The sequence below is a fragment of the Mustela lutreola genome, chromosome 13 (assembly GCF_030435805.1).
Source record: "Mustela lutreola isolate mMusLut2 chromosome 13, mMusLut2.pri, whole genome shotgun sequence".
Lineage (NCBI taxonomy): Eukaryota > Metazoa > Chordata > Mammalia > Carnivora > Mustelidae > Mustela > Mustela lutreola.
Genome location: NC_081302.1, coordinates 11,031,828 through 11,059,519, shown reverse-complemented (window position 1 = coordinate 11,059,519; position 27,692 = coordinate 11,031,828). Strand labels below are relative to the sequence as shown.

Here is a 27,692-nt window from a genome sequence, read left to right as displayed (position 1 = left end):
TCCCTGGGAATGGGACAGGCCAGACGGCCCGTCCTCCGCACTGGACACTCGCTGGCTCCCGCGTGTGCGTTGGGAGGTCGCTCCCTTACTTCTCCCGTAAACCAGAGGGAAAAGAAAGAGTTTTCCTACCCTCGCCCCCTTCCTCCAAGCCCTGCCCTTAGCCTTTTCTTTTCCTAACCTCTGGAAGCCAGTATTTCTCTGTCCCCGAGGCCAAACCCGGTGGCCCAGGGGAGCAGAACAAGGCGCCACGCCGCCAGAGAGGTTGCGGGCAGAAATAATAATAATGTTAATAATGTCAGAGATAATCATCCCAGTTAACGCTCCCTGACTGGGTTGCTCCTCAGAGGCTGGCGGAGGCCCGGGGCGGCCACAGACAGGGCAGGGCTGGGAGTGGGCGTGGGGTCCTCTACAGGGGAGGGTGTGGCAGGGTTCTTATGTTGCCTGCCCCCCCTCCCCATCTTGGGTCTGGAACCAGGCCGAGCCTGCGACCGCCTGGCCAGGAGCCGCGCTGGGCCTCTTGCTTCAACAGCGCGCGGGTCATTCTTTCTCTTTCCTTTCTCCTGGCCCACCGGGCCCACAGTGGTTGGCGTGGCGGAGTGTGGTTTCTCGAAACTCTTTGGAGTCGGTCGGGTCTGTTTGCCCGTTGCCCCCACCCCCATCTCCCCAACCCAGGCTTGTTCCCCCTCCCTCTCCCTGCCGGCAGATGAATGGTGGCTTTAATGATCCCGGGCGCGGCGATGGCCCGGCGGTTCTGAAGATGCTCTGACCTGTAGGGAGGGCGCGAGAGGTCAGGCGCACGCAGGGCCGGGTTTGGGCTCCTCCCAGGCCCACGCTGCTCCGATATTGATCTTGGGAGAAAGATAAACAGAAAAGCTGGACATTCGGTCATGAATACTAATGAGCCAGTGTAGGACTTTTAATTGCTACGGACTTCCTCCTACCTTTTTCCAGTTAATTTTTATTGCAGACTTCGGAGTCAGTCTTTTCGAGCTTCGTTTTGTCTCCCTCTCTCCCCGCCCTCCTTCTTATATTTTCATTTGAAATGCCCAGGCGAAAGAGACCCGCGTCAACTTGACTTTATCCCTTTTCCCAGTGCCCCTGTGAGCGCGAGAGCCCACAGCCCGCGTTCCCAGCGGGGAGCTTCTTCTGCTCACTAATTCTGGAAATGTAGGGGATCCTATAAAATAAATTGTTTCAATGTGGCTTTGGCGAGTCTGCTTCTTGACTTCCTCACCCTTATTGTTTCAAAGACTTCGTGTGTCCTTGGCCTTTAAACTTCCTCTTGACAATTGCATCTTTTCTCCAGGCACTCAGCTCCTTTCTACTCCAAAGGGGTGTACTGCAACCCCAAACGTTCCCGTTTCTCCTCTCCAGGATCTGACACTGCCTGTGCCAACCGCAGTGTCTGAGTGAGTGTTTCAATCTAGCAGTGAATTCTTAGGCAAGCTCATTCATCAGCTTACATAATTGCCGTGGTTTCTTTCATACCTGTAAGCAGCAGTGAACTCTGAGACAGGCACCTAAGGGAAGTTCCAGAACCTACTTCTGCCTCCATTCTTAATATGCATTGATAACTCAGTTATACTGTTTTTCTTAAAATAGAACCATTTTTAGTTGAATTTTCTCTTGAAAATATATAAATGAACTGTAAATCCCATAAAGCAATTTCAGCTATGTGATCAGGAGAGGAAAAAAAAAATGCAAGCCCATTTCTGAAACAGACTCTGCAACGCAAGGCAAAACCAAAACATACCAAAACAAACAAACAAACAAGAAAACAGCTGTATTAGAATAATTTCCAGTATTATTTTGATCTTCAAAGTTTGGGACAAAATCAACCCGCATTTCACATCATTGTCGATAGGTCCCAGCACAGAAGTCTCCTGAGGACTGTTTCACTTACACTTTTCAGTTCAAACTTTTTTCTTCACACAATGATTTATTATGTAGGTAATTTTAGGGGATACAGTTTACAGCTTGAATTATTAGACTGAACACCTCTGGCTGACACCACGACGCCTTTTTTTCAGCCTGCAGCTGTGAGTCACAACCCCATTTTCATACCCAACCGCTGCACATTCCTCCACAATGTATATTTCCTTCTTGCAAAGATCAAACATGCTTTGGTCAAAGTGTTTATTTTAAAATACAGGAAAATTAAAACTAAACACAGCTCTACCGAAAAATCCCCCAATGTATCATATTTTTCCTCCTCCTGTGCCCACAAAAAAGAAACAAGTTGTAGCACTTTCTGGAATAAAATTTCAAATCGAAGGGGAACACACAGGCACATACAGACTCGATTTTCATTTTATTATTGAAACACATTAGGAAACCTCCCACTTCTCTTCATGTTTGAATACTGCTTGGATGTCTTTAGTTTTACCATAAAAATATCACAAGCAACAACAGCAGCGTATCTTTCAGAAGATGCTGATGGGCGTCTGTTTTATTCACCAACCTACGCATAGATTATTTCTAGGATATTTTTCTTAGTATTTTTCTTTCAATTATATCCTCCAGAATGTAACTTGAGGGAGAGAAGGATATTTTGAAGTATTTACCAACGGGAAGGAAGAAAGAAAAAGTAACTCAGAAACATTTCCCAAGCATCTGGGTAGGTTTTTGGTGTGCGCATGTTTCCTTTTTCCCATCGAGTTAAGGTGAAAAATGACAAGGCAAAATCATTCTTTTTCAGCATCAAAATCATGTGCAGTGGATTTTAACTGCAGATTTTGATGGACAAGTTGTCCTTCTACAGCCTACTATCTGCTGCTTTTTTCAAGCTTCTCTGGATTCCCAAATGACAGGGGTATGGACCTTAGCCACTCATCTCCCAGGCAGTTTACTCAGCTTCTCAAGCCACGCAGCTCCTTAACGGGGCAGAAACTGGTAGGCTGTTTTTAATCAAGTCTGGAAAGCAGAATCTTTTCCCTCTGACGACTGTGCGCAGGGGTGGATCCGGCTTAATGTCTGGCGCTGCGGGCTGCAGGCTGGGCCACCCCTTTTTCAGACACAACACCAGAGAGGGGTATTTTGAAATAACCGCGTGCGGCAGAAATGTTTAAAAACTAGTATTAACCCTTCTTACTTCCCATAGTTCTGAACTAGAAGGCAAAAGAAGCCAAAAGGAAATCTGAAATGATATTCATTTACCTGCCTAAGGCAGACCAGAAACTGCAGAGACTTGATGCTTTGGGAATGTACTCTGCAGAGTCTTTCAAATTAGATGCTGCTTAAGATCCACCGCAGTAAAAAATGTTTAGTGATTTGATTGGGTAAGGCTTTTCTAGATATTAGTGACAATGAATTAGGCTAGAAGTTTCTTTCTAGAGAGAATTGGGAGGGCATATAGAAAATAATCTGTATGTGAGCCTCTTCTTCCTGTTCTTTAAGGGCAGATAAATTATAGTGCATAGTATTTGGATTTTTTTTTTTTTAACCTTAGATAAATAAATAAATAAATCTAGCTCTCACATGTTATTGAGAATTCTTTGCAAGAGTGGAGAATCAAGGATTTTCAAGATGAAGAACAAAACAAGGAATCAGATAAAATCTTCCCTAAAATACATGTCTTCCTCTGCTGGGTTTTTGAATGATCTCTTTGGTGATTGTTTGTCCGAAGTACTTACCAAGTTAAAACAAATGAATATTTCCCCCTGGATAGTTTAACTTCTGAAATACAAAACATTTCTAAAAGTTCTAAATGAAAATCAAAGATTTTTTATAAAGACATAGTAACAATATTTCTCATCATGGCCAAACAAATTTATTGTGGACTTCCTTTCATCTTTGGTAAATTTGAAAAAAAAAACAAAAAAACAAAAAAACACCTCACCTTGAAAATATCAACTTTTCTGTCAATGTTATGAGAAGTTATTTTCATGATATGCAATTGGAATTTTAAAATTTCATTTCTTTTTTTTTAATCCAAGAAAATTAGTTAAAAAAACTGATTCAGACTAGGACATTATCAATGAAAAGTCCTAAAGTATAAATCAGACATACCTCCGCTACCTCCCAGTACATCCATAAACACACCCTTCCTGATAAAAGAAAATATCTGAACTAAAGAGAGCAGTCCTATCAGTTATCTGACTTCAAATGCTTTCTAGAAAAGTCTATTATGGTTATTTTACAATATAACAAAACTGTCATCTAAAGTTTCAAGGTGACATTTTTCTAAATTTTTACTAACTTACTAATTCAGAAATGTAAAAAATCATTGATTTTATTGGGCAAAGTATTGCGTCATCTGTTAACATAAATATCTCCCATATAGTGCTCTTGTAATTTATGTAAGTTCTGTCCTTTTTGACAAGAATTCATTTGTAGTCTAGTATTCTCTTGTGCCCCCCCCCCCCCATTTTTGTAGTTAAAAGTTGAATGCTGAGCACTCTGAGGTTGGAAACCCTACCAACTGCTTTTTCTGGAAGCATCTGAAAGATGCTACTTTAGGTGTCCTCTCTGCTAAGCGGATCTCAGAATTAAATTAGCTTCATCACTTGCCATTATTTTTCTAAGGTTTGTGGTCCAAGTGGCAGCCCTCTCTGAAATATACCGTAGGTTCTGTCTCATAGTGGCAAAGTTCCTATCTTTGCTTCAAATTTTGTTCGTGTTTAAAATACATTAAAGTCAGTTTAAAAATAATTTTTAAGAGAGCACTTTCAAGAAGCACTTCCTCTCCTCCTGCCAGACAGCGCTGCTCCCCAACCTCTTGGCTGGAACCCTTGCTTTCGATTTGTTTGTTTCACGCATTTCCCTAAAGAACCGGGCTCTCTGCGCTATTTAATTCTGCTTTAAAAATGCATCGCTCGTGCCTTGGATCTTTGTCTGAAACAAATTGCTATCGAAAGTGTATCAGATTCGTTCCAAATATGGAATTTAAATCAATATTCCCATACTAGAATATTTTTAAACTTGAATATTTTAAAAATTGTTTTTGCCATAAGAGCCCACACTTTTGTAATGTATTTTCAATTGAAGAAGTGTTGCCTGTATTTCTCATGATAAACAAACAAAAAGTAACGATTACCGTCTGCTTAGACCTTCCTTTATTATTATTTTTAGCCCGTGTATCATTACCTAACTGGTATGTGTTATTCTGTCCAGCTCTTGATGATCTAGTTGAATTCTAGACATTGTGCCAAGAAGTGTATTTGAAGCAGATAAGTAGGTATAATACAAATGCGTTTTGTTAGACCTGATGGATGCTATTTTTCTTTTAATAGGTTTGTAGCAAACTAACACAATAACACAATGTATTCCTTTTCAAGGTACATTGTTGAAACAGGTCTATTAAGAGCGCGTTGAGCTATTTCTCGCTTCTATTGAACAGTCTGTTGCTCAAACACAACAGCCAACAAACGCCAGCTGCCTCAACAAAAGTAGAAACCTAACCCTTTTATGTAATGTTTTAACAGAAAGGGTAGCTCTGTTTAATTAAAAACATTGATGATTCAGTGAAACAATGGAAACTCAAGTTCAAGTGGTGCTCTATTGATTTAGGATGATTTTTACTAGCAATGGGTATAATTCTTTTTTTTTTTTTTTTTTTTTTTTTTGGCTCTCTCTTGTGTAAAGGGGTTCCTTCTTGTGGCATTATTTGGGTGAATAGGAAAAGACAGAGATGGCTATTGCCTTAGAAACCTGATTAACGCACGCCGCTTTGAGGGTAAGGTGTTTAATTTATAAGTGCACCCCATATTTTTTGTCAGTTTATTCGCGGTGGGGAAGCTTTGAAAGTAGCTCCTCTCAGCAGGTTAAAAAGTGAAGTCTGAGTCCTGGCATTTAAATGTCTTTGTTATTGTGTCAAGCAAGTTGTTGAAAACCGCATGCCCGGAATACTAAGGTTGGGCAGCTAGAGGAGGCAAGTTGTGCGTGCGTGCGTGTGTGTGTGTGTGTGTGTGTGTGCACGCGCGCCCCTGGGCGCAGGGCTGTGTGTGCTAGGACAATTATTTTCATCAGCTGCTTGTTCGCCCGCGCCCGACCGCTCCTCTTTGCAGAACCGACGGCCTCCGGGCTTTCAAGTTTGAAAGCGAAGCAGGAGGAATTCCTCCATGGAGACACTCTCCTCGGGAGCGTCGAACTCTCAGTGCCCTGGGGAGCGGGCCTCGGTCAAGGGTATCCGAGTGCCCTCCCTCCCCCGCCCCGGCAGGAGAGCACTCGAAGGCCACGAGATTCCGGGTTTCGCCCTCCAGCGACCTCCGCGAGGACAGCCCGGAGCTTTGGGCGACTGCCCTGGGGTCAAGGTGGGCGGAGGCAGGTGCTTCCCTCCGCCCAGCCGCTCTGCAGCCGGCGCCGTTCTGGCCGCGCCCGGCGGCCGCGTTTCGCGCTCCTTCCTCCCAGTCCGGCCCGGAGGCTGGTCTCCGTCCTTCCCGGACCCCCGAGTGCGAGGGATTTAAGAACGCAGCTTCCGTCGTCCTCGCTCCCGCAAAACAACCGGCACGAGGGCCCGGAGTCCGCAGAGCCGGCCTACAGGCCGCCCCCAGGGTCTCAGCCCGGGTTCTTCCCCGAAGGACGCCCCTGTCCGCCGCTGAGGGAGGGGGCGCGGTGGGCCACGGGCAGCGGCCTAGTGGGTCCCGTCCAGCGGGCAGACGAGTCCCCGGGATAGGGGCGGCGACAGAGCGCCTTGGGCATCAATTGCTTTACGCGGCCATCCGGCCGGCGGCCTTGCAGCCGCTTCCTCCGGGCCGGGACAGGCCGGGACAGGCCGCGACAGGCCTCGACTAGCCTCGACGGGCCGCCACAGGCCTGGGTAGAGGACTTCCGCCCGTTCCCGGCATCCTGTGCGCCCGGGGGTCAAAGGGCGCGGGCCCCTTCCGGCCGCGGGGGTGACACGCGCTCCTCAGGCCACGCGCCCTCTCCCCCAAGGCTGCGGGCCGGTGGCCGTGTGGCCTCTGGGCCGCAGGTGGCAGCGCGTTAGGCCCACATTCGCAGGAGAAACCGGGGAGAACGTGGCCAGAAAGGGAACCCCGAGGGAAACATCCACATGGGCCCCGCAGGCCTCGAGTGAATTGTTTAAGCTGTTCCCGGTGTTTAAAGAGGTTTTCCAGTTTTTAAAGAATGTTGTAAAAAAATATCAGCCCTTGTTAACTCCCTCATTATATGCTTTTCTCTCCTCAGCTGAACAAGCCATATTTCCTGAAACTGAAGAGCTATGGAAGTGTTTAAACATGTGTCAAGTGTCTTATAAATAATACAAATTCATGAAGAAGAGGAGGAAATTTAAGGGATACCTGAAGTTCTTGGCAGGGCTGCGTTTCGCCGTTGGGTTATTTTTGGCTGCGGAATCGTAGGAAGGAAGCTACGGGGGGATTATGTGGCTCCTCATGGAGCCGGTCCTTCCTCTGGTTCGCGTGGAGTCTGTGCGCTTCTCCATCTAGCAGGACCTTTGTCTGGTCCATGAAAGACGCTCACGGGCTCGGCAGAGTCTGTCGGATCGAGAGGTGGCACCCAGCTCAGTATTTGGGAGTCACCTGCCTGTCTTTTCCTCTCAGCTCCCACTCCCTCCTGTGACATTGCTGTGACATCCCGCACCCCCTTGTTAGAATGAAGGTTAGTGCTGCTTCTGGTGGTGGGGGGAGTAGGAGGGATGAAGTCTGGGCTTTAATTTGAGATCTGGGTGAGTGAATCGCTTAAGTTTTTCTATTTGTTCTCTTACCTAGAGAAGCTGAAAAAAGATGTCGTCCTCACACGATTTGAGAGCCTCTGAGAAAACGTAAGTACAGAGTGTTGTTTGACAGTAAAATGACATATGTTGTTTTAAAATTAGATTGAACTTCAGGGTTACCTCCAGACTTCAGTTCTTTGGATGACATTTTTCATATTGATCGTCATTCTGGGAAAGAATTCTGTGGGCTTTCTATTTCTAGCCATTTTAAAATGTCTAAACGCATGCCAGGCATCCCTTCCGTGTATAGCGTGTAGAGCGTTGCTGCTGCTTCTGGATAGAGCTGGTGATGAATGTAATGTGCCAGAGCTCTACAGTGTTCATTGCTGATTATCCATCTTTGTTGTCAGAAGGTTCCAAAATACTCCATGGATGGTTTTAATATAAAGAGTCTTTTTCGTTATTTATAGTCCTTTCTCTCCTTAGAACCTAACTTTGAACCTAAAGTGGTCTGAGCTGGGAATAATGCCTCGTCTCAGGAACTATGGTACATTCAAAATTACTCATCTCCTCTAAACACCAAGACTTTGTTTCAAGATCAAGCTACCTAATCCTCTCTTGGCTTAAGATAATAAGTTTACTCCCTGGAGGTTTTTCAGTTTCTCTTGTAAATAGATTTCAGGTGGTTGTCTTACTATTCTTTTTTTTTTTTAAGATTTTATTTATTTATTTGACAGAGAGAGAGAGGGATCACAAGTAGGCAGAGAGGCAGGTAGGGGGGGTGGTGGGAAGCAGGCTTCCTGCTGGGCAGAGAGCCCGATGCAGGGCTCTATCCCAGGACCCTGAGATCATGACCTGAGCCAAAGGCAGAGGCTTAACCTACTGAGCCACTCAGGCGCCCTGTCTTACTATTCTTTCGGAATTGCTCTGACATATATGAACCTCAGTGACGGGAACAGCTTAGACGGTATAGTTGGGGAAGAGTTGGGACTACTCCCCTTCCCAACAAATCCGCTCAGAATCAGATCTACATGCATACTGATGAATTCCCAGGTTGACAGAGGAAGAGTTTGCTGAGCTTAACAAATAGCTTTTTAATGTTTAAACAGTCCCTAATAAGAATGCCAAACATCTGTTGAAAGCCAAACAATAAGTAGTGAACAGAAGAGTCAATGCAGAGATAATTTACTCATTTGTTATTTGTTCTTAAACATTAGCCAGTTGTCAACAAATCGATATCCAGGTACCCTTTGAGCCAAGTCTCTGTTGCTAAACTCAGATAGGACATTTTGATCTTTTTCTTTCTGTGCCACTCCCCATTCTGTAAGAGAGCATGGGGCCTCTTTATACGAAAAGATGTACAGCATTTACTACAGTATCAGGTAGCTTGTTCTCTAATGGTGGAGTTACAGTAGTTAGGTAAAATGACTAAATAATACAAAGTAAATAATATTAGAGTATGGAAAATGACTAAATAATATAAAGCATAATGAGTACCTTAAAAGAAATGTTTATACATTGTTCAAAGTGTTCAAAGATAGATAAAATAACACCAGAAACTGTAAAAGCAACAACATTTAGGCTAGCGGTATACTTCCCAATATAAACAAGAGACGTCTAAAGACAATGGACTACAATTTCAAAAGGGGCTGAGAGAAAATAACTTTAACCCAGAATGCCATACCCAGGTAAGCTGTTATTTGAAAATGAGGGCTAAATAAACATGTCTTCAGACCAAACAAGGTGGGAACTTATCACTCGCCTTTGATAATGATTATAGGGAGTTTTAGGAGGTACAGGAGGAAAAAAGTTTGTTGAATCCAGAGGGAAAGTGTGGGCTGCAAGAGGAAATGGTGCACAAGGAAGTTTTTCATTGACATGTGGGAAATCGAACAGTTACTGCATATGTAAAATAACATGATGCTGGCTAGTTCAGGGTGTTTATAACATAATGGCCAACACCACTTACCCAAACGGAGAGAATCTGCTATAGCAGTTGATGATAGAAACGCCTAGCAGACTAAGAACAGAAGGCATCTTCCTCAAGCCATATAGAGCATCTGCAAAACTCACAGCTCACATAATACTCAAAGCTAGAAACTAAATACTTTTTCTCCTCAGATTGGGAGTAAGATAAGGATGTTAGCTCTAACCACTTCTATTCAACATTGAACTGGAGGGCCTAGCCTTGTAGCCACTTGCAGTAATTCCAGACAAAAGAAAGAAAAGGCATGAGGATTGGTAAAGAAGAAATAAAATTTACTTGCAGAGGATGGCTGTGTCAATTGAAGATCTGAATGAATCTACAAACTATCAAAAGCAGTAACTGCATTTAGTAAGATTAACTAGATACAAGGTCAAACTACAAAAATTCACTTGTATTTCTGTATGCCAGAAAGACACAAATGGAAAAAGATATTTTAAAAATACCATTTGTGGGCACCTGGGTGGCTCAGTTAGTTAAGCGACTTCCTTCGGCTCAGGTCATGATCCTGGAGTCCTGGGATAGAGTCCTGCATTGGACTCTCTGCTCGGTGGGGAGTCAGCTTCTCCCTCTGACTCTCCCCCTTCTCATGCTCGAGCTCTCTCTCTCTGAAATAAATAAATAAAATAAAATAAAAAATAAAAAGACTACTTGTAATAACATAAAAAAAGAGAAAAATATCTAACACAGATACAAAGAGGGAAGTAAGTATTAATAATGAGTACAGAAATGAATGCACTGGAAATCAAATTGGGAGGTTCAAGAAAGTGAAAGTTGGTTCTCTGAAAAGATTAATAAATTAATAAAGTACACAAACTTTTTTTTGTTAAGATTTTATTTATTTGAAAGAGAAAGTACAAGCCAGGGGGAGGGGCAGAGGGAGAGAGACAAACCTGGTCCCCCCTCCTCCAGCAGGGAGCTAGATGCAGGTCTTGATCCCAGGAACCTGAGATCATAAACTGAACTGAAGTCAGATGCCCAACCAACTGTGTTGCCCAGGCACCGCAATAAAATAGGCAACATTTTAATTAATTTTTAAAAATTGGGGAGGCTGGGTGGCACAGTCGGTTGGGGGTCCGATTCTTGGTTTTGGCTCGGGTTGTGATCTTGGGGTCCTGGGATCAAGCCCTGCATCAAGCTCCACACTTGGCCTGGGGTCTGTTTGGGATTCTCTCTCCCCCTCTCTCTGCCCCTTCTCTCGTGCGCTCTCTCTAAAACAAATAAATAAATAAATTTAAAATTCAATTTTAAAAGGCACAAATGTATGGTGCTAGGAATTTTTAAAGGAGACAAACTGTAGATATATCAGAGGTTTCTTTTTTTTCAAAATGATAAGAGAATTTAGGAACTTAAGTATTATAGACAATTTCCTAGGATAATATAACTTATCTAAAGTGAGTACAGCAAATACTGCCAATTAACAATTCAAAATCCAGCCTTCTTCATCCTTTATTAACCTACCTCTGATTTTGTTTAGAGTAATGTGCCCAAATACAAATACTTCCCTAAATACTTTTGTGGCTAGATGAGTCATGTGACACAGTTTTGGACAATAAGATGAAAGCTTTTCATTTTTCTGGTATGGGTGTTACCTCCTTCTGGTTCAGTTTCTTTCTTACCTAAAAAAAAGTGAAAACTGGAAATACAAGCAGCTATTTTGAGTCCAAAGGGTATCAAGCATGAGAGGAAGACCTATAAGCTAAGGGTAGTGGAATGGAAAGTCAGAGCCGACTTTCCTGACAGCAGCATTAGGGACTTTGTCGTCTCTGGACAGTCTTTATCTAGCTTTCTTGTCACGTGAGGGGAAAACGTGAGTTGTTGTTGTTTTGTTTTTTTTTTAATAGGGAGTCAGCTTTTATTTCTAGCCTAATGTATCCTTTACTTGATGCATTGCCTCAAGAGGAAATTGAAAACCGTGGGAACATACGTCCATTAAACAAATGGAATTATTGTCTTAAAGTTTTCCACAGTCGGTGAAATGGCTGCCTTTGGCTCAGGTTGTGATCTGAGGGTTCTGGTATCCGGCCCCTCATCGGCTTCGTGCTCCTCTGCCCTCTCCCCTGCTCCTTTCGTGCTTTCTCTGCCCCCTCTCTTTATCAAGTAAATAAATAAATCTTTATAAAAAATTAAATTTTCCACGGTAAACCATACAAGGCCCATAATGCTTCTATTTATTTATTTCCCATAATGCTTTTATTTATTTTTATTAATTAAAAATTTATTTATTTATTTATTTATTTGACAGAGAGAGGGAGAAAGCGTGCACTCCAGAGCACAAGCCGGGAGAGCATTAAAGGGAAAAGTGGGATCCAGCTGAGCAGGGAGCCCAGTGCCGGGCTTGCTCCCAGGGCCTTGGGCTTAAGACACAGGCTTAACTGACTGAGACACCCGGGGAACCCCCTAAGTTATTTTTCATCCTATTTGCCAATACAGAAAATCTAAGAAAACCAAACCATTAAATTTAATAAGAGAATTCAGGAAATTCTAGGTTACGGGATCAGTATGCAGAAGACCAGCAATAGTCCTATGTGCCAATAGCAAACAAGTTGAAAATCCAGTTAAAAAATACTATGTAACGGGGCACCTGGCTGGCTCAGTTGGTAGAATATGCAACTCTTAATCTTGAGATTGTGAGTTTGAGCCCCATATTGAGTGAAGAGATTTGTTTTTTTCTCTCTTTATTTTTAAAATATTTAAAATATTTTTTTATTTGAGACAGAGAGAGAGAGAGAGAGAGCAAGAACAGGAGGGACAGTAGGAGAGAGGAAGAGAGAATCTGAAATTGACTCTGTTCAGCACAGAACTCAAAACGGGGTATGATCTCATAACCCTGAGATCCCAACTGGAACCAAAACCAAGAGGCAGACATTTAACCTACTGTGCCACTGTGGCACCCCTAGAGAGTGCTTTAAAAAAAATTAAAAAAAAAATTTTTTTCTTAAATACCACAAGAAATGGTGAAACAGCTATAAGGGACCTTGGGATATATGTAACAGAAGATGTTGAAGATCTTTATGGAGAAAATTGTAAGAATTTATTTAAATACGTAATGTGTAGACACAACATGCTCATGAGTGGGAAGACTTGATTTTTTTTTTTAAAGATTTTTTAAAATTTATTTATTTAACAGACAAGAGATCACAAGTAGGTGGAGAGGCAGGCAGAGAGAGAGAGGAGGAAGCAGGCTCCCCTGCGGAACAGAGAGCCCAATGTGGGGCTCAATCCCAGGACTCTGGGATCATGACCTGAGCAGAAGGCAGAGGTTTTAACCCACTGAACCACCCAGGTGCCCCAAGACTTGATTTTATGAACGTGTAATCTGTTCCTGTATTAACTCATGCATCCCTTGCACTTCCACCCTAAGTCATAATAGTTGTGCAGGTGTATGCATGTAATTTGATAAGTGGTGTTAAAATTTAAATGGAAGAGGAAAATGTCAAGAATTGCTAAGATGATTTTGAAAAATGAGTGATTTGTCCTGCCAAATATAAAGATTTGATGTGAAATTTTAGCAATTGTACTGTTGTGACATTGGCACAAGCTTATAAGCAATGGAAGAGAGGACAGTCATGTACCCTGTAGTAATTTGATATATCACACAAGTGATATTATGAACCAGTGGGATGGTATATTCAATAAATAGTGCTGAAACAATCAGCTAACTCCATATAAAAACTATAAATCCTTACTGCAGGGACACCTGGGTGGCTCAGTTGGTTAAGTATCTGCCTTGGGCTCAGGTCATGAGCCTGGGTCTTAGGATGGAACTCCACATCGGGCTCCCTGCTCAGTGGGGAGCTTGCTTCTCCCTCTATTCCTAGCTTGTGCTCTCTCTCACTATCTCTGTCTCTCAAATAAATAAGTAAAATATATTTTTTAAAGATTTTATTGTTTCTTCGTTCAGAGAGGGAACGAAGCTGGGGGAGAGGGAGAAGCAGGCTTCCCGATGAGCAGGGATCTTGATGTGGGGCTCTATCCCAGGATAACAGGATCATGACCTGAGCTGAAGGCAGACACTTAATGACTGAGCCACCTAGGTGCCCCGATAAATAAAATTTTAAAGAAAAAAATCCTTACCCCAACTATGAACAAACCATATCCCACAATTAAAACTTTAATCTCAAGGAGCACCTGGGTGGCTTAGTGGGTTAAAGCCTCTGCTTTCGGCTCAGGTCATGATCCCGGGGTCGGGGGATGGAGCCCCGCATCAGGTCCTGGGAGAGAGCCCCACATCGGGCTCTCTGCTCTGCGGGGAGCCTACTTCCTTCTCCCTCTCTCTGCCTGCCTCTCTGCATACTTGTGATCTCTGTCAAATAAATAAATAAAATCTTAAAAAACAAAACAAAACAAAAAAACCCTTAATCTCAAAAACAAAACTTGAAGATTTTTAGGAAAAAAATACAGGAGGAGTGCCTGGGTGGCTCAGCGGGTTAAGCCTCTCCCTTCGGCTTGGGTCATGATACTAGGGTCCTGGGATTGAGCCCCACATCGGGCTCTCTGCTCCAAGGGGAGCCTGCTTCCCCCCCTCTCTCTGCCTGCCTCTCTGCCTACTTGTGATCTCTGTCAAATGAATAAATAAAATCTTAACAAAAAAAAATCCAGGAGAGTATCTTTATGATACTTTGATATCCTTTATGATACTTTATGATATCCCTCAAGAGGGATTTCTTTCTTTCTTTTTTTTCCATGAAGCAAAATTCAATTTAATAAGTATTTAAGTGTCTTTTTATACATTTATTCTTTCAAATACTATAATTAATTGCATGCCTACTGTGTGCCAGGCACTGTGCTACATAGTATCAGCATCCATAGGAAATTATAATTTTTTAAATTAACATATAATGTATTATTTGTCTCAGGGGTACAGGTCTGTGAATCATCAGACCTACACATTTCACAGCACTCACCATAGCACATAACCTCCCCAATGTCAATCACCCCACCACCCTATCCCTAACCTCCTCCCCCCAGCAACCCTCAGTTTGTTTCATGAGATTAAGAGTCTCTTATGGTTTGTCTCCCTCCTGATCCCATCTTGTTTCATTTTTTTCCTCCCTACCCCCCACAACCCCCTAACCTGCCTCTCAAATTCCTCATATCAGGGAGATCATATGATAATTGTCCTTCTCTGATTGACTTATTTTGCTCAGCATAATACCCTCTAGTTCCATCCACGTTGTCACAAATAGCAAGATTTCCTTTCTCTTGATGGCTGCATAGTATTCCATTGTGTATATAAATACCACATCTTCTTTATCCATTCATCTGTTGATGGTCATCTAGGTTCTTTCCATAGTTTGGCTATTGTGGACATTGCTGCTATAAACATTTGGGTGCATGTGCCCCTTCAGATCACTACATTTGTATCTTTGTGGTAAATACCCAGTAATGCAATTGTGAGGTCATAGGGTTCTAACCCTAACTCTATGCTGTTTTCCAGAGTGGTGGTACCAGCTTGCATTCCCACCAACAGTGTAGGAGGGTTCCCCTTTCTCCGGATCCTTGCCAACATCTGTCATTTCCTGACTTGTTAATTTTAGCCATTCTGACTGGTGTGAGGTGGTATCTCATTGTGGTTTTGATTTGTATTTCCCTGATGCTGAGTGACGTGGAGCACTTTTTCATGTGTCTGTTGGCCATTTGGATGTCTTCTTTGCAGAAATATCTGTTCATGTTCAAGAGGGATTTCTTATACTAGACAAGGAACAGTTTTCCTAAAATAACTATTGATGTGTTATCTAAGAAATTCTTTTTTTTTTTTTTTTTTAAGATTTTATTTATTTGACAGAGATCACAAGCAGGCAGAGAGACAGGCAGAGAGAGAGGGGGAAGCAGGCTACCCGCCCAGCAGGGAGCCTGATGTGGGGCTCTATCCCAGGCCCCTGAGATCATGACCTGAGCCAAAGGCAGATGCTTAACGAACTGAGCCACCCATGCCCCCCTAATAAATTATCCTTATACATGTTTGGCTTATTTGGTTAAGTTTCTTTAAAAAAAAAAAAAAAAAAAAAAAAAAAAAGCTCTAATGCATAGTCGATTAGGTTGCAATTAAACTCTCTCTCACATAATAGTTCGTGGTAGGAAGGAGATGGACTTTGCTCTGTGAAGCCATCCTGGAGATCTAGACTACTTACACAGCTTTGTTACCCTTAACACGAAGCTTGTAAGCTGTTCTAGTTTTTAACACTTAACATGCCAATATGAAGGGAGGTGAAGAGACAGTGACTGAGCAATGTGTGCCTCGTATCTGAAGCCTTATACCAGAAGCAGCACACATTATTGCTAGGTGCCTTCCATTATTGGCAACTGAGTCACTGCGCTGCAGGGGAGCCTGGGAAATGTAGCTGAGTTCAGTAGACCTATGTCTGGCTCTAGCTGTTATTGTGGAAGAAGGGGAAAATGGCTGTTGGGGTCACTGGAGTGGATGAGATGCTCACTACAGCTTGCTGTGATCGGGATCGTGCCCCCACTTTCTGGTCTCAGTGCCCAGTGGCCAATACTCAGTAGAAATGAAGTAGTGAAAATAGGCCGCAATGCAAAGTCTAAGGTAGGCTTACCCCCAACAACAACAAAAAGAGCCTTTTCCCCCTTTATAAGCATGTAACTTTATGACCAAATAGCATTAAAGAAAAAAAAAGTTAAAAATCCCAACACTTATATAAATATTCTTTGGAAAAGTTAAACTCGAAAGCAACATAGTATAAAAGGTAGACACGGGCCCCTGGGTGGTTCAGTTAGTTAAATGCCTGACTTCAGTTCATGTAATGATCTCAGGGTCCTGGGATCGAGCCCTGAGTCAGGCTGCCTACTTAGCTGAAAGACTGCTTATCCCTCTGCCTCTGCCCCTGCTTGTGCTTTCTTTTTCTCTCAAATAAATAAATAAATAAAATCTTTAAAAATTCCATAAACACAACATTTTCTCGCTACCATCAGTGTTTAAGATATAAACTAATTTTTGTGATGACCCATTTTAGCAAATTTTCTAGGTTATACCACTTCCATTTTTAAAAAAGATTTTATTTATTTAATTGACAGAGAGATCATAAGTAGGCAGAGAGGCAGGCAGAGAGAAAGGGGGAGGCAGGATTCCTGCTGAGCAGAGAGCCCAGTGCGTGGCTCTATCCCAGGACCCTGAGATCATGACCTGAGCTGAAGGCAGATGCTTTAACCCGCTGAACCACCCAGGCGCCCCAAGATTTTATTTTTAAGTAATTTCTACCCTTATCACATGAGGCTGGAACTTAAAGCTGCAAGATCAGGAGTCATAGGCTCTACCATCTGAGCCAGCCATATGCTCCTATTAAAAGTTTCTTCATGGGGCGCCTGGGTGGCTCAGTGGGTTAAGCTGTTGCCTTCGGCTCAAGTCATGATCTCAGGGTCCTGGGATCGAGTCCCGCGTCGGGCTCTCTGCTCAGCAGGGAGCCTGCTTCCCCCTCTCTCTCTCTCTCTGCCTGCCTCTCTGCCTACTTGTGATCTCTGTCTGTCAAATAAATAAATAAAATCTTTAAAAAAAAAAAGTTTCTTCATTGTTATTCCAAAGTGGTCTCATATTTTATTTATTTGAGAGAGAGAGAGAGCATATGCACAAGCAGGGGGAGTTGACAGAGGGAGAGGCTTGACATGGAGCTCAATTCTAGAATACTGGTATTATGACCTGAGCCAAAAGCAGTCACCTAACTGGCTGAGTCACCCAGGTGCCCCATCTTAGTTCATTTAATTAAGAGAAAGAATGTCTTTTTTTTCTTTTAATTCAGTATAGTTAACATACAGTGTTTTATTAATTTTAGGTGTACAACATAGTGATTCAGCAGTTCCACACGCTGCCCAGCGTTCATCACGACAAGTGCACTCCTTAATCCTCATCACCTGTTTCAGCCACCCTCCCATCCCCCTCCCTTCCGTGACCGTCATTGTGTTCTCAATAGTAGAGTCTGTTCTTTGTCTTGTCTCTCTCTCTCTTCTCTCCAGTGCTATTTTGTTGTTGTTGTTGTTTTTAAATTTCACATATGAGTGAAATCATATAGCACTTGGGTCTCTCTGACTGACTTTACTTAGAATTACACTCTCTAGCTCCATCTGTGTTGCTGCAAATGGCAAGATTTCGTTCTACTTTATGGCTGACTAATATTACACTGTGTATGTATACCCCATATTCTTTGTCCATTTATCTATTGATAGACACTTGGGCCACTTCTGTCATTCACTAACGTAAATAGTGCTGCTAGGAGAATGCTCTCTTCCCTCTCTCACCACCTTTCTCTCTGTCAAATAATAGGCAGAAGAAGAAGCAGGCTCCCTGCTGAGCAAGGAGCCTGATGTAGGACCCAGTCCTAGCACGCTGGGTTCATGAGCTGAGCTGAAGACAGATCCTTAACTGACTGAGCCACCCAGGCATCCCAAATTTATGGATTTTTAATTCTTTTTATTTTAATGAATTTAAACAAAGCAGTAATTGACATTGCAAAAAGTTGTGTACAGGGACGCCTGGGTGGCTCAGTTGGTTAAGCAGCTGCCTTCGGCTCAGGTCATGATCCCAGCGTCCTTGCTCCGCGGGGAGCCTGCTTCTCCCTCTGACTCTGCCTTCCACTCTGTCTGCCTGTGCTCGCTCTCACTCGCTCTCTCTCTGACAAATAAATAAATAAAATCTTTAAAAAAAAAAAAAAAAAAGTTGTGTACATTACTTGAAGTTTTCGTTTGCCGTCTTCTGTGCAGTCTCACGTTGGAATTCTCCTCCATTTGTGTATCAATGCAGAAATAAGAAAGGAGAGCATGCTAGTCAACTACTTTGGCCCTTGAGATTAGGGAGGAATCTTATTGAATTATTAAAATACTAAAACAGGACATGATAAAATCTTTTGATTATGAATAACATATAGGGGCTCCTGGGTGGCGCAGTTGGTTAAGCATCAACTTGAGGTTTCTGCTCAGGTCGTGATCTCAGGGTGGTGAGATTGAGCCCCGTGTCAGTTTGAGACCTTGCTCGGTGCAGTCTGCTGGAGATTATCTCCCTCTGCTTCTCCCTCTGCTTGTGCTCTCTCTCAAATAAATAAATAAAATCTTAAAAAAAAAAAACACAAGGGACACCTGGGTGGCTCAGTGGGTTAAAGCCTCTGCCTTTGGCTCCAGTCATGATCCCAGGGTCCGGGATTGAGCCCCACATTGGGCTCTCTGCTCAGCGGGGAGCTTGCTCCCCCCCTCTCTTTGCCTGCCTCTCTGCCTGCTTGTGATCTCTGTCAAATAAATAAATAAAATCTTTAAAAAAAAAAACAGAAAAACATATACAAGAACAACTTTATTTTTTTATTTTTTATTTTTTTAAAAGATTTTATTTATTCGTTTGACAGATAGAGATCACAAGTAGGCAGAGAGGCAGGCAGAGAAAATGGGGGTAGCAGGCTCCCCGCTGAGCAGAGAGCCCAGGGCTGGGCTGGATCCCAGGATGCTGGGATCATGACCTGAGTTGAAAGGCAGAGGCTTTAACCCACTGAGCCACCCAGGCGCCCCTACAAGAACAACTTTAAACATCAATTAAAAATAAATACAAATGGAGCACCTGGGTGGCTCAGTCAGTTAAGCATCCACCTTCAGCTCAGGTCATGATCCCAGGGTCCTGGGATCAAGCCCTGTGTTGGGCTCCCTGCTCATTCAGGGAGTCTGCTTCTCCCTCTGCCTCTGCCTGTTGTTCCCCTTGCTTGTGTTCTCTCTCTGTCAAATAAAGAAATAAAATATTTCAAGAATAAGAAAAATTTACCAATAAAAAATAAATAATAAAAACTTATGCATAGCAATAAATACCATAAACAATGTGAAAAGATCAATGGCTAAGTGGGGAAAATATTTGCAATTCATACTACAAAGGGATAATATCCCTAAAATATAAACAGCTTTTATTTTTATTTTTTAAATTTTTTTTGAAGATTTTATTTATTTATTTGATAGAGACACAGTGAGAGAGGGAACACAAGCAGGGAGAGTGGGAGAAGGAGAAGCAGGCTTCCCGCCGAGCAGGGAGCCCAATGTGGGGCTGGATCCCAGGACTATAGGATCATGACCTGTGCTGAAGGCAGATGCTTAATGACTAAGCCACCCAAGAGTCCCTAGAAAATATTTTAATACATAGTTCAGAAAAAGAAATTTTTAATTTTTTAATGTATTATTTTTTAATTTTAAAAAAGATTTTATTTATTTATTAGACAGACAGAGATCACAAGTAGGCAGAGAGGCAGGCAGAGAGAGAGGAAGGGAAGCAGGCTTGAGCAGGGAGCCTGATGTGGGGCTCGATCCCAAGACCCTGGGATCATGACCTGATCAGAAGGCAGAGTCTTTAACCCACTGAGCCACCCAGGTGCCCCAAAGAATTTTTTTCTTTTTAAGATTTTATTTATTTATTTGACAGAGATCACAAGTAGGCAGAGAGGTAGGCAAAGAAAGAGGAGGAAGCAGGCTCCCTGCGGAGCAGAGAGCCCGAAGTGGGACTGGATCCCAGGACCCCGGGATCATGGCCTGAGCTGAAGGCAGTGGCTTTAACCTACTGAGCCACCCAGGCGCCCCCCAAAGAAATCTTTTAAATACATGAAAAGGTGTTCGGTCTCACACATGAATTAAAAGCATACTGAGGGGCTCCTGAGTGGCTCAGTTGGTTAAGTGACTGCCTTCGGCTCAGGTCATGATCCTGCAGTCCCAGGATCAAGTCCCACAGTGGGCTCCCTGGTCAGTGGGGAGCCTGCTTCTCCCTCTTACCCTCTCCCCTCTCATGCTCTCTCTAAGTCTCTCTAAAATAAATAATAAAATCATTATAAACAAATAAACAAAACCATACTGAGATAAATAATTTCTTACCTATGATATGAGTAAAAATTCAGAGGTTTGATAGCACACTTTGTTGGAGAGATGGGGGGGAAATAGGCACATTGCTGGTAGAAGTAAGAAAGGTACAAACTTTATGGAGGGAAATTTGGCAATATATGGAAAGCTTATTTGACCGACACTTGTGCTTACTGTTGTTGCTGTAACACATTGCCCCAAACTTAGTGGCTTGCCCAACACAAATTTATTACAGTTCTGGAGGTCAGAAGTCTAAGAGATGTCTAGAGGGTTGCAATCCTTCTGGAGACTCCAGGAGAGTATTAATGTTTATCCCTTCATGTCAAGGATTATACAGCTTTGAATCACTCATAGTGCATCGAGTATAAACTCAGTAAATACTTATTATTGGTGACAGTGTAAATACTAGTGATTCTTTCTTTTCTTTTTTTTAAGATTTTATTTATTTATTTGACAGACAGAAATCACAAGCAGGCAGAGAGGCAGGCAGAGAGAGATGGAGAAGCAGGTTCCTTGCTGAGCAGAGAGCCCGATTTGGGGCTCGATCCCAGGAACCTGGGATCATGACCTGAGCTGAAGGCAGAGGCTTTAATCCACTGAGCCACCCAGGCACCCACTAGTGATCCTTTCACTTAAACACTTTTATCTTTCGCTTTTCCCTGATTTTTTTATTTTGAAACTTTTTAAAGTAATCTCTATACCAAACCTGGGACTTGAGCTCATGACCTCGAGATCAAGAGTCCTATGCTCTATCAAGTAAGCCAGCCAGGCACCCCGTTTTGAAACTTTTCAAACATATTTGCACAAGCTATTTGGCATCATGAAACTTCACCCCAGCACGCTAAGAATGTTCTCCAGTATACTACCATGTCACAACTTAGATACCATCCAATATCCAGTTCATATTCAAATTTCTCAGTTGTTTCAACAAATGTGTTTTACAGGTTAATAATGACACAGAGTTTCTACATTTTTATCTCTTTAGGCTTTTTGGGTCTAAAAAAGTCCCTCAATTTTTATTTTATTTTTTAATACTAGGAGTAAATGTTTTTGAAAGGTCCGGTCTACTTTTTCTTATAGTATGTCTCGCATTCTGTGTTTGATTATTTCCTCATGGTGTCATTTAATGTGTTCTATCCCTTCTCTTCTCTTATAAACCTAGACTTTTTTTTTTAAGATTTTATTTATTGGTTGGGGGAGGGAGCAAAAACGGGGAGGGAAGAGTGAGAAGGACAAGCAGACTCCCTGCTCCATGTGGGGCTTGACCTCAAGACCATGAGATCAGGGCCCCAGCTGAAGTCAGACACTTAATTGACATAGCCACCCAGGTACCCCCAAGTCTAGAGGTTTTATTAGACTCAGGTGAAATTCATGATGTCATTTTGTTCCATTATTAGTGATGCTACATTTGGTCACTTGGTTAAAGTGACTGTCAGTTCTCTATATGGTAAAGGTACATTTTGTCCTTAAAAGTATCTATGGAATGATAATTCACTATGGAGTGAAAATATCCCTTCACTCAATGAATAAACACACATTTAACTATTTGACCTGCTGTGATATAGGGCTGATTCATATGCATAGGCTCAAGATCAGAAGACACTTCCATTTTGAACAGTAGTTCCTCAAATCGTGGTGACTTTGCCCCACAGGGACCATTTGGAAATGTCTGGAGACATTTTAGGTTGTCAAGACTGTGAGGGGTGCATACTACTGGCATCTAGAGGGTAGAGGCCGTATCCTGCAAGGCACAGGAAAGGCCCCCTAGCAAAGAATTGTTCAGTCCAGCATGTCAGTAGTTCTACTGTTGAGAAAACTTGGATGATCTACATGTAGAATTAAACTTCTTTCTCACATACAGTTCATTTCAGAGGCACTAGTAAAGTTTTAGAGCCTGTCTTCAGCAGTGGCAGGAACCAAGCAGATGTCAGAGTCCGTCACAATTTTACCATGTTTCAAACCAGGCAGATTTTTACTGCCCACCTGTTCTGTCTTTCTTTTTCCTTTGTAGATATCTTCTCAAGAAGGATTTAAATTCCTTTTCTCTACTTTTTAAAAGGATTTTATTTTTAAGTTGTCTCTACACCCAACATGGGGCCGGATCCGACAACCCCAAGACCAAATGTCGTGCTTCACCAACTGAGACGATCAGGTGCCCCGTTTTTCTCTACTCTTTTTTTTTTTTTTTTTTTTAAGATTTTATTTATTTATTTGACATACAGAGATCACAAGTAGGCAGAGAGGCAGGCAGAGAGAGAGAGGGGGAAGCAGGCTCCCTGCGGAGCAGAGAGCCCGATTCGGGGCTCAATCCCAGGACCCTGGGATCATGACCTGAGTCAAAGGCAGAGGCCTTAACCCACTGAGCCACCCAGGCGCCCCTTCTCTACTCTTAATAAACTAATAACATAAGGATGAAAAGAAGAAAAAAAAAACCCCACCAGAATTAATGCACTGAAACAGTTTTGTCTGCTTTTGTATTTCCTAGAAGATTTTGTAATGTCATCTTAGAAGCCCCAGAACCAGGGAAGAGAAAATGGAGAAAGAGAAATATCAAGTTAAGAATTCACTGTTACAAAAATGGTCCAGAGAGAGTAACCAGAGTTCAAGAAGGGGCAGGCGAGTGCAGAGGGCATTTCCACTCTCACACCTGTAAGTTATTAATGACCTTTGAAGTGATTGTTGATGGAAGCACTTGTACATTTGAGCTGCTTCATATGTATACATTGTGCAGTCAGAGAACTGCCTAGCTCTGGAGTCCTGAAATATCTTCAGGAGGCTGCATCAGAGATCAAACGGCGGGATCCATGACTTGGGAATATCATGTAGCCATGTGACATGTGGAAGGATCCAGAGTATGAGAACCGGTGCCTAAACACTTACAATGTGTATTTTTAACTCTGAGAGATGTAGCATCGCTTCCATAACTCGTAAAATTGCAGTCTCAGAAAACAACGTTCCATAGTTTCAAGATACAGTGGTAAGAGGAAAAGTTTTTATACATTTATTTTGGGTTCCTGTACTTAAAAGGTTAGACCGCAAGTGCCTTATTTTCATTCGGGGTGTCACTGGATAGCTTGTACGGCATTTACTCATCTTGGGTTTTGAACTCTTGGGACAAGGACATTGCCTTTCCCTGTGTGGAGGGCTGAGTCAACAGTTTTGTTTGCACTTAACAAATAGGGAATCACCCAAGTCTGACTTTTCTCTCCTGTGCCGTGGGGTGGCCGTGTCAGTGTGTCCTGCAGCTGTAATTACGCTTTTGGAGAAAGCTGCAGAATCTCTAGGTCTGTGATTTTATTTTAATTTTTTCCCTGTCAGTATTTCTTAAAATTATTTTTCATACTTTTTCACAACATACTTTCCAACTGACATGGTATGAAGAAATAATCCTAAGGAATTCAGTGGAAAATTATAGAACATCATTTACTTCCCAGGTATAATTTTTACTTCTTATGAGTAGGCAAGTGTTTCAGGTGGGCAGTTTCATTAGAAATTAGGAATTAAAACTAAATCTAAATCCATTAATTATTAGTTACCTTTTTTCCTGTATTTGCTCAATTTCTGTGAAGTATGGAAAATTGAATAGATGACATAAGTATATGTCATTATTATTTTGTTTTTGTTTTTGTTTTTTAAAAAATTTTTTTTTTTTTTTTTTTTAAAGATTTTATTTATTTATTTGAGAGAGACAGTGAGAGAGAACATGAGAGGCGAGAAGGTCAGAGGGAGAAGCAGACTCCCCATGGAGCTGGGAGCCTGATGCGGGACTTGATCCCAGGACTCCAGGACCGTGACCTGAGCTGAAGGCAGTTGCTCAACCAACTGAGCCACCCAGGCGCCCTTAAAAAAATTTTTAAAATTTATTTTCAGTGTTCCAGAATTCATTCTTTTTTTTTCCCCAGAATTCATTCATTATGCACCACAGCCAGCGCTCCATGCAATACGTGCCCTCCTTAATACCCACCACCAGGCTTACCCAACCCCCTACCTCTTCCCCTCCAAAACCCTCAAATTGTTTTTCAGAATCCATGGTTCATCTCCCCCTCCGATTTCCCCCAACTCACTTCTCTCCATCTCCCCATGTCCTCTGTGTTATTTCTTTTGCTCTACGAATAAGCGAAACCATATGATAATTGACTCTCTCTGCTTGACTTATTTCACTCAGCATAATCTCTTCCAGTCCCATCCATGTTGATACAAAAGTTGGGTGTTCATCCTTTCTGATGGAGGCATAATACTCCATATTATTTGTGGACCACATCTTCCTTATCCATTTGTCCATTGAAGGGCATCTTGATTCTTTCCATAGTTTGGCGACTGTAGCCATTGCTATATTTTAATTTTTTTAAAAGATTTTATTTAGTTAGTTAACAGAGAGATTCACAGTGAGAGAAGGAACACAAGCAAGCAGGGAGAGTGGAAGAGGGAGAAACAGGCTTCCTGCCATGCAGGGAGCCTGATGTGGGGCTCAATCCCAAGCCCTGGGATCATGACCTGAGCTGAAGGCAGATGTTTAATGATTGAGCCGCCCAGGTGCCCCATCATTATTTTTTTATATCATTCTCTATAAATGGGAGGAGGGACTAAGAAAGGGGGAAATGGGGGGCACCTGGGTGGCTCAGTGGGTTAAGCCTCTGCCTTGGGCTCAGGTCGTGGTCCCAGGGTCCTGGGATCGAGCCCCACATTGGGCTCTCTGCTCGGTGGGGAGCTTGCTTCCCCCCTTTCTTTCTGCCTACCTCTCTGCCAAGTTGTGAACTTGTCTGTCAAATAAATAAATAAAATCTTAAAAAAAAAAAAAAAAAAAAAAGAGGGGCGCCTGGGTGGCTCAGTGGTTAAGCCTCTGCCTTCAGCTCAGGTCATGATCTCAGGGTCCTGGGATCAAGCCCCATAACAGGCTCTCTGCTCAGCAGGGAGCCTGCTTCCCCCTCTCTCTCTGCCTGCTGTTCTGCCTACTTGTGATCTCTCTGTCTGTCAAATAAATAATAAATAAAATCTATAAAAAAAAAAAAAAAAGAAAGAAAAGGGTTAATGGAAACTCCTGGCTGGCTCCGTCGGTAGAGCATGTGACTCTTGATCTTGGGGTTGTGAGTCTGAGCCCCATGTTGGGTGTGGAGATTACTTAAAAAAAAAAAAAAAAAATCTTAGAGTGTCTGGTCAGCTCAGTTGGTGGAGCCTGTCACCCTTGATCTCAGGTTTGTGAGTTCAGGCCCCATGTTGGGTATAGAGATTACTTGAAAATAGAAAAATAAAATCTTTATTAAAAAAAGAACTAAGGTGTGCCTGAGTGGCTCAGTCATTAAGCATCTGCCTTTGGCTCAGGTCATAATCCCAGGGTCCTGGGATCCAGCCCCACACTGGGCTCCCTGCTGGGCCAGAAGCCTGCTTCTCCCTCTCTCACTCTCCCTGCTTGTGTTCCCTCTCTCGCTGTAGTGCTCTCTGACAAATAAATAAAAAATCTTTGAAAAAAAAAATAAAAAATAGAAAAAATTAAATAGTATACTCTTTTTTTTTTTTTTTAAGATTTTATTTATTTATTCATCAGAGAGAAGGGGAGAGTGAGGGCAAGCAGGGGTGAGTGTCAGACAGAGGGAGAAGCAGGCTCTCTGCTGAGCAAGGAGCTCTGTTCCGGACTCAGTCCCAGGATTTTGGGATCATGGCTTGAGCTGAAGGCAGACACTTAAACAACTGAGCCTCCCAGGCATCCCTAAAAAGTAAAATCTTAAAAAAAAGAAACGGCGAATAGGAAGATGATCATAGTAATTTTTCTAATGTCTCGGGTCTTATCTGTTGTCATTGCCAGTACTTTTCTTTTATCTTTGAAGTTCACATTATTCGTTAGAGCAACACCAAAGCTAACAAGGGTAGTACAAGAAATTATAGGCCCATCTCATTTATCAAGCCTAAGTAAATCTAAGCAAAATAAATCCATTGATAAGTAACAGTGATAAAATACATCATGACAAAATTGGATTTATCCCAGAAATGCAAGTTAGTTTAACATTTGAAAATAGATTTTATTGCAGTTAATATTTATATAATTTACTAGATTAAGAGAGTAAAAGATAAAAACCATATGATCATCTTAATAAATGCAGAAAAATAAAATGAGAACATTCTAAGTAAGATAGAAATATAAGCGAACCCCTGTTACCTGATAAAGCCCACTTCTGGAAAATTCATGGCAAGTATACCATTGATCCTTGAATAATATGGAGATTAGGGGTGCTGACCCCCCCAGTTGAAAATCTGCATATAACTTTTGACTCCTCAGAAATTTTACTATTAGCTTACTGTTGTTTAGAAGCCTTACCAGTACATAATCAATTGACGCATATTTTCTATATTTTATGTATTATATACTCTATTCTTACAATGAATAAACTAGAGAAAATAAAATGTTATTAAGAAAACCATAAGGAAGATAAAATATAAACTGTTAAAGTGCTGTACTGTATCAAAAAAATCCACATACAAATGGACCCACACAGCTCAAATCCATGTTGTTCAAGGGTCAATGGTACTTAATTTTGAAACATTAATAACATTTATTTTGTATCAGGAACAAAACAGAGATTCCTCAAACCATCATTTCTATTCAAATTGTTTATTGAAGGTTAATCTCAAGTAATGCAAAAAGGAAAAGGTATAATTTTTGCAAAGAAAAAATTGACATTTTTATAGATGATATCATCATTAATATGGAACAGTTAAATCAACAGATGAACCATTAAGATAAATAAGAATGTTTAGCAAGGACTTTGGATACAAAAGCACTATTAAAAACTCAATTATATTTAAACACCGTGAAAAATCTCTTAGAAATATAATTTTTAGAGTTTTTTTAAGTATAAAGCTTTTTTTTTTTTGTGAAGATTTTATTTATTTATTTGACAGAGAGAGTGAGAGAGCACAAGCACGGGGAGCAGTCAGTAGAAGGAGAGGGAGAAGGCGGCTCCCCACCGAGCAGGGAGCCAAATGCGGGGCTTGATCCAAGGACCCCAAGATCATTACCTGAGCCAAAGGCAGTTAGTTGCTTAATGATGTGAGCCACCCAGGTGTCCGAGAAATATAATTTTTAAAAATTCCATGTATTAGGGGCACCTGCTTTGCTCAGTCAGTGGAGCATGTGATTCTTGATCTTGGGGTTGTAAGTTTGAGCCCCATGTTGGGTGTAGAGGTTATTTTTTTTTAAATCTTTAGGGGCACCTGGGTGGCTTAATGGGTTAAGCCTTGGCCTTTGGTCAGGTCATGAGCTTAGGGTCCTGGGATAAA

The 27,692-nt window shown here is 42.1% G+C and overlaps 1 pseudogene; it reads right to left on the bottom strand.

The window, feature by feature from the left end:
- Window positions 1–6,728: 6,728 nt before the first annotated feature.
- The window catches only part of LOC131814106 (asparagine synthetase [glutamine-hydrolyzing]-like), a 44,064-nt pseudogene continuing 23,100 nt past the window's right edge, over window positions 6,729–27,692 (bottom strand).